Raw genomic sequence first — 8,041 nt, forward strand, 5'->3', positions numbered from 1 at the left:
TCTTCTCTTCTCTTCTCTTCTCTTCTCTTCTCTTCTCTTCTCTTTTCTCTTTTCTTCTCTCTTCTCTTCTCTCTTCCCTTTCCTTTTCTTTCCTCTTTTCTTTTCTTTTTTCTTTTCTTTTCAGTGTTGGTCTTGGTTTTGTCTTTCACATGAGCCAGAAAGAAGGGGGGAGAGGCAGAGGGAGAAAGAGAACCCTAAGCAGACTCCAAGCCCAGTGTGGAGCCTGATGCGGGGCTCAATTCCATGACCTGAGATCATGACCTGAGCCAAAACCCAGAGTCACACGCTTAACCAACTGAGCCACCCAGGTGCCCCTTGGGGATGAAGCTTTATGCCTTCCCTGGAGGTAAATCTGGCAGATGGGATCATTTGTCAAGATGGAAAACATAACTGTGTAAATAGTGCTTGGTAAAATTATTTAGATGTATTAGGCCTGGCCTTGTTCTAAAGTAATTTTGATAAGTTAGTGTAGTTTAATGGAATAGTTACTATACCCAGAAAGAGAAGGTCTCCATTGAAATCTGGGTTCTTCCACTCTCTACTGAGTATATAAGTTTTAGTATCCCTCCTCTGCCTTGTAATGGAGTTGCCATGACCCCTGCCTAGGTCATGGTGTGATTTTTTTAAAAATATGATGAGGGGCACCTGGTTAGCTCAGTCGGTGGAGCATGTGACTTTTGATCTCGGGGTCGTGAGTTCAAGCCCCACATTGGGAGCAGAGATTACTGAAACAAAAATCTTAAAAAAATATTTTAAAAATATGAGATCATTCATTTTAAGGGCTATACAAATACAAAATGTTATATTTACAAGGTTTTTTTTTTTTCCCTTTTATATTGCTAAGTAACTTACCTTAACTTTTTTAACACCCTGGAGCATCAGTGGATAATGGATCTCAGACTCCTTTCCTACAAGATGAAAAAGTAATCCTGAGGTTTAGGATACTTAGCGAGTAATGAGTGGAAGATCCCACAGCTGAGTGCATTTCCTGTAAATATTGTCAGTTCATCATAGCTTCCATATTAGTATCTCATAAACTGCTTATCTCTATCCATTTACAGAACCTCTGTAGACCAGTAGTGACCGGTATAGAGTATGCTTTTATAATCTTGAATGTTCAGATTGGTGAATTGCGTTTATGTATTAGCTCTTTTTCCCTCTTCTCTCTCATCTGTTTGTTAATATCTGTGGATATATCGTGTGCATCACATGTAATTCTACAATGTGCCAACGAAATTTGTATCAGTTGTTATTGTGCTTCTCTTTCTCTTCAAACTCTACGTTTTTTTTTTTTTTCCTTTTTTTTTTTTTAATGTTTTATTTATTTATTCATGAGAGTCAGAGAGAGAGAGAGAGAGAGAGGCAGAGGCAGAGGGAGAAGCAGGCGCCCCGCCTAGCAGGGAGCCCGATGCGGGACTCGATCCCAGGACCCTGGGATCATGACCTGAGCCGAAGGCAGACGCTTAACCATCTGAGCCACCCAGGCGCCCCAAACTCTACGTTTTAAGTGTTTGTAATTATCATGGGAAAATACCTTCCCAATCTAAACTAAGACATTCAGAGAAAGAGAAAAAGAAATTTGATGCCATAGGATGAGTGTTGCTTGAGATTTTCCAATCTTTGGCTATACAAGTAATATGATATAGACGAGTTTCCTCATCTATAGATTGAGGAAAGTATTTGGTTTACCATTTCTAAGGTACTTTTCAAACCTTAAAGTTGATAGCACATTGATGTTCTTTTCATTTTGGGCTTGTTTTTAGACACATTTGTGCCTGGAAGTTGCTTTTGTAAGTATATGGCTCTCAGATTAAATCACCAGTATATATGCTGTCATTTGCGGGCGTAGGCAATGCTGATATTTTCAAACACTGGAAAAAGCAAGTGAAAAAAGAGCAAGTAGTTACAAACAATAGTTCTTTATTACGTGACACCAAATAAACAGGTTTACAAATCATGAAGCTCTCTAAGCTGTAGACTGTATTGAATAAACACATTTCCAGGTAAGGAGTTTTTCTATAAATGAATATAAAAATTGACCAGACAGTGCAGTGTTTAACACAGTGACTTGAGTAGAGTAGCTGTGTTTCTTACTCTTTGTTCTAGAAGCCAAACCAATATTAGTCATTACTAACATTATTTTACATACTAGCAAACATTAATTATAGATTTGCAATTAAAAATTAATTTCTCAAAACAATTTTTAAAACTGTTTTTATTTGCTGGAGTGCCTGGGTGGCTCAGTAGCTTAAGCATCTGTCTTTGGCTCAGGTCATGATCTCAGGGTCCTGGGATCGAGTCCCGCATCGGGCTCCTTCTTCAGTGGGGAGTCTGCTTCTCACTGTGCCTCTGCCCCTTCCCTTGCTTATGCTCTCTCTCTCTCAAATAAATAAATTAAAATATTTTTTAAAACATTTTTATTTCCTACTAGAATAGTATATCTACCACTAAACAAAACATAAAAAAGTAAATAAATGAAACTAGATACCTGGTTATGAATGAAATTTAACCAGTTTTTTTCTAAAACATTTATTAAATTACTTTTCTTGAATAGATATTAATCTAACTTGTAGTATTTGCTTTACACTGAATTTGGAATATTTAGAAAACCATCTTCATGATTCTCTTCTTCATGTAATCTGAGTTGACTTAATATGGAATTTGTACATTTCCCACTCATTGAACAATCCAATATCTGTATTAGCTGTGAAGAGGAATGAGTCATAACCATATCCAAAGCTAAAATCAATACTTTTAGAAACTTCTTACAGAGAAAAAAATGTATTTAGTTATTGAAGTAAGTACCCTAGTACTGTTCTTCCAGATGTTTGCCTTACACCCACAGAAATGAATGATATGGTTAAGAAAATTTGCACTTAAGAAATCAGCAGTCAGAAGGAGTAAATGCAAAGGCAAACTTGGGATCAGACGGTCATTGGCCGTGGGTAGCAGAGGATCTCTGGTGAGAATCAAAGACGGATCCTCCTGAGGGGTCCTGAAAGCTCTCAGTCCCTGCTGTCAAGGAAACTGAGTGTCCCATGAACTGCAAATATGGAAGAATGCGTGAATGAGGGGGTTTTTAAATTTTGATTTTACTTTTGTTTTTAAAGGTCTCGTGTTTTAACGGTTAAACCTGAACAATCGACATTTAGTTTTCAGAGTGGAAAATCATTTCTAAGTCTTTTCCCCTGACCTAATAAATTCAGTGCAAATTTATTGAACACCTACACTGTATTAGATACATTTTAAACTGGTGATAGGAAAGATGAATCCAGTGGATCTAAGAACATAGCTGAGAAGTGTTTCTTAGGCATCTTCGATAGCATTTAAAAATTACGTTACGGTAATGGGACTACAGTTTTATGCTAGGAAAATGCATATTCTGGTCACACCGTAACACTCCTTTTCATTTATGGTTCTCAGTAACTGCTGTAGGTAGAGCTCTGGGACTGGACAATGTAAGACATCTGGGCTTAAATATTTGTAGACAGGAGGTCCTTCCATGTTGGCATCCGTAACAGACACAATGACACTTATCCCATAGGGTTCTTTCAGAAATTGAAGAACCTCCTGCATGAACATCCCTGAGCATTTTATTGGTGTGCAGAATGTTTCTGTGGTTAAATGCATGGGTCAAATAATAACGCCTAATGGAATTTTTGAAAGTACTTAGAACTGTATGATACTAAAAGTAATACATTTCAAACTTATGTGATAAAAGCAATGCAGTATTTTTAGGGGAAATATATAGTATTAAGGGCCATATTAGAAAACATAAAAATTGAAAATTAATTTATGGCTTAAATTAAGTAATTTTTGGTTGGGGTGAAATTCATGTAACAGGAACATAATCATTGTGAAGTGAGGAGTTTAGTGCTGCGGAGCACCTTCCCGAATTTGCCAGACTCCATTCTCCCTCTGCTCCTCATTGTCATGACTCCTGAGAGAACCCCATTCCTCATAGGCAGTCCCTGTCCCTTCTGCCCTCCACCTAGGCCCTGGCAGCCACCCATGTACTTTCTGCCTCGATGGATTCACCTGTTCTACGTGTTTCATAGAAATGTCATCATAAACTAGGACATCTTTTCTGCCTGTCAAATGAAGTCATTTCTATAAGAATAACATAGGATAATAAACCTAGAGAAATTAGGACAGGTTAATAAAGTTTAAGACTCAAATCTGTGAAATTGAAATCAATGTTACTTAAGAAAAAAAAGCATCAAAATTTGTTAAAATGAATCAAGGCGTGTGGGGAGAGAGAGAAAGAGACAGGAAAAGAATATTAGAAATAATTACTGGTACAATTTATAGAGAAGACTCTGTCAAGTTTTTATGGTGAACTGATGAGACATAAATGAACAGACACTGAACTTGATCACTGTGCAAAGGAATGAGATAAAGAACACTGCAAGATGCCACTCAATAAGCAAAACTAAAGCACCTGACTTTGTTAGTCACTGGAAATTCACCTAACCAGTTTGCAAAATACTTGAGCACTTTTTTTTTTTTTTTAATGAAATTGAACATGAGCATTTCTTACTCTCTGGTCATTCTTTTACTAAAAATACACCTTAAGTTTACTGTCACATTGATGTACTGGAAAATGTGCAAAAATGTTCATAGCAGTACTGAATGTAAATGAAAATAGAAAAATAAAGAAAAAATCCCTTGGTACGTCCACACATTATAGAGTGCTGCAAGTAAATGAGGCACATCTATGAAGTAAGTGTGGGAGCATCATCTTAAGTGAAAGGCAGGTCACAGAAGACTGCACCCAGCATCCTAGCACACAAAACTCAACCCAGCATTAAAGGATACACACATTTGTGATTCAGAGATGGCTTTGTGATGATCAACACTGAATTTCACGGTGGTGATCATCTGGGCTTCAAGGCCAAGGGAGTAGCACAACAGTGGATTAAAGGTTATTTGTAGTATTCTTTTTCTAAGGTTGTGAGTTCACAATGGTACTTTAATTATTATAATTCATAACTTACCTAAAAGGTATACGAGTGATATATCAGATTTTTAAATTTAAATTCAGTTAGCCAACATATAGTTTCAGATGTAGTGTTCAATAATTCATCAGTTGTGTATAACACCCAGTGCTCATCACATCACTGCCCTCCTTAATGCCCATCACCCTGTTACCCCATCCCCCCAACCACTTGCTTTAAGCAACCCTCAGTTTGTTTCCTGGAGTCCAGAGTCTCTCATGGTTTGTCTCCCTCTCTGATGGCTTCCCATTCAGTTTTCCCTCCCTTCCACTATGATCCTTTGTGCTGTTTCTTATATTCCACATATGAGTAAAACCCTATGATAACTGTCTTCCTCTGATTGACTTATTTCACTCAGCATAATACCCCCCAGTTCCATCCATGTCGGTGCAAATGGTAGGTAGTCATCCTTTCTGATGGCTGAGTAATATTCCGTTGTATATATGAACCACATCTTCTTTATCTATTCATCCGTTGAAGGACATCTTGGCTCCTTCCATAGTTTGGCTATTGTGGACATTGCTGCTATAAACATTAGGGTGCAGGTGCCCCTTCGTTTCACTACATCTGAATCTTTGGGGTAAATCCCTAGTGGTGCAATTGCTGGGTCATATGGTAGCTCTATTTGTAACTGACTATTTTCCAGAGTGGCTGCACCAGCTTGCATTCCCGCCAACAGTGTAGGAGGGTTCCCCTTTCTCTACATCCTCACTAACATCTTTCATTTCCTGACTTGTTAATTTTAGCCATTCTGACGGGTGTGAGGTGGTATCTCATTGTGGTTGTGATTTGTATTTCCCTGATGCTGAGTGATGTTGAGCATTTTTTCATGTGCCTGTTGGCCATTTGTATGTCTTCTTTGAGAAGTATCTATTCATATCTTCTGCCCAGTCTTGATTGGATTATTTATTTTTTGGGTGTTGAGTTGATAAGTTCTTTATAGATCTTGGATGCTAGCCCTTGATATGTCAGATTTTACATATTTAAAAAATAAAGTGATAATATATTTAGAAATTCATGAGGACTAAGATAATAGGGGAAATTATTTTATGCTGTCATATAGTATGACTAGTAAATCTTAGCTGTTATTGTCACTTTTCTCTCAGAGGTCTTAAAGTTTTTAACTCTATTGGTAAAAACCACTTTACAGGGGCGCCTGGGTGGCTCAGTCATTAAGCGTCTGCCTTCGGCTATGGTCATGATCCCAGGGTCCTGGGATCGAGCCCCGTATCGGGCTCCCTGCTCCACGGGAGGCCTGCTTCTCCCTCTCCCACTCCCCCTGCTTGTGTTCCTGCTCTCACTATCTCTCTCTCTCTGTCAAATAAATAAATAAAATCTTAAAAAAAAAAACAAAACACTTTACATGGTCCTAACATATATAATCTTTAAATTGTTAGTACCACTACTCTAAAAATTATATTGTACCAGTATATTACATATATTATAAATGCATGAAATATATAATACAATCAAAATATAGATGAATAATATTTTAAAATTAATAAGTTTTATATATTAATGGTACATAATTCAATACTAGTGAGTGTAAATTTCTATTTCTAATGGTGCCCTAAGTACTTTAGAACCTTTTTATTTAACTTCTTTATAGAGTGTTTAGATATTTATTGTCTTCGTTTCATAATGTGGGCTGACAAAAAACTCATTTTAGGACAAAAAGAGCATCAATTCTTACCTGCTTTCATATGCATTATTAGGAATTATTTTTTTTTTAAAGATTTTATTTATTTATTTGACAGAGACACAGTGAGAGAGGGAACACAAGCAGGGGGAGTGGGAGAGGAGAAGCAGGCTTCCCCACTGAGCAGGGAGCCTGATGTGGGGCTCGATCCCAGGACCCTGGGACCATGACCTGAGCCGAAGGCAGACGCTTAACGACTGAGCCACCCAGGTGCCCCAGGAATTATTTTTAACGTATAGTTTCTTTACAAAGTTACTTTAAAGCTAATTGTCCATTTTTGGAGTATTAATTTCAGGAAACCTGACAAAAGGGTCCATAAATCTGTGTGATGGTTACAGTGCGTAGCCATGTGCTCAAAACCTGTGGAGGTGTGAGGTCATCCACACCTCCAGGAATGACCACTCTTTCCGAAATTACCAGCGTGTGTTCACATGAAATAACCAACAGATTCATGTTTCAATCAGAATATTAAATGTCACAAAACTTTTGTCTTTAAAATTTGGATGAAAAAAAATTTAAGTTCTAATACTTTTTTCCTGCACCAAGTGATTGTTTTGCTTGTCTTCACTTTTGTTCCTTAATTTTGTAAGTGAAGAAGCCTGGCTGACCACCCAGCACCCAGGACTCAGGAGTGGTAGCTGTTCCTTTAGGGGATCACTTGTTTTTCTTTCAAAGTTTCAGTACCCTGCTATATATAACCCATTTGGTTCATGTATTTATTCACTCGACTGTTTATCAAACCATCTGTGTTTCAGGCAATGTGTTGGGTTGTGAAGAAGCGTGAGACATAATCCCTGGCCTTGAGACCCTTTCAGCCTGGTGGGGAAAGCAGGTAAGTAAAGCAATTTAATGTCATTTGCTAAGCACTATTTTGAAGATATTCCTATGATGCTATGAAGTCCGTTTATCTTCACAACACTCCGTGAGGTCAGTAGGATGCCTACTCTTATTTCATTATTTAGGTGAAAACACCAAGATGTTACGGATTCATGTAGGCCCTGATACTGTGAACTAACTGTTCTAACCCTGTTCCTTCCACAGCTTGGTACTTGCTACGTTGATTTCCTAGACCTGAGCACATCTGAGAGAAATGTTCTGCCTTTCTTTCAAAATCCCATTTATTCTTTTCTTTATGAGGATCTAAATGTGAAATTTCATATGTAAAAAAAAAAATCCTGATGATGTAAAGAAGGAATCATGTTGATAATCTACATGATGGGTACATGGGGGCTCATGAAGAAATAACGATTGCGAGACATCTCTGTAACAAAATGTTTTAAATGATCATCTTGAGCTAAGCGTCACAACCTCTTCTCAAAATGTAGCAGGGCCATCATAAAGAACT

At 37.7% G+C, this 8,041-nt stretch overlaps 1 long non-coding RNA gene across 1 annotated transcript in view; it reads left to right on the forward strand.

Moving 5' to 3' along the window:
* Positions 1-7,529, forward strand: part of LOC116647052 — a 252,558-nt gene extending 245,029 nt beyond the window's left edge. The window contains exon 6 of the long non-coding RNA XR_004302265.1: positions 7,452-7,529. This is a non-coding gene — a long non-coding RNA (uncharacterized LOC116647052). The remainder of the gene's footprint in view (positions 1-7,451) is intronic.
* The last annotated feature ends 512 nt before the right edge of the window (positions 7,530-8,041 follow it).

The sequence above is a fragment of the Phoca vitulina genome, unplaced genomic scaffold (assembly GCF_004348235.1).
Source record: "Phoca vitulina isolate PV1807 unplaced genomic scaffold, GSC_HSeal_1.0 scaffold38, whole genome shotgun sequence".
Classification (NCBI taxonomy): domain Eukaryota; kingdom Metazoa; phylum Chordata; class Mammalia; order Carnivora; family Phocidae; genus Phoca; species Phoca vitulina.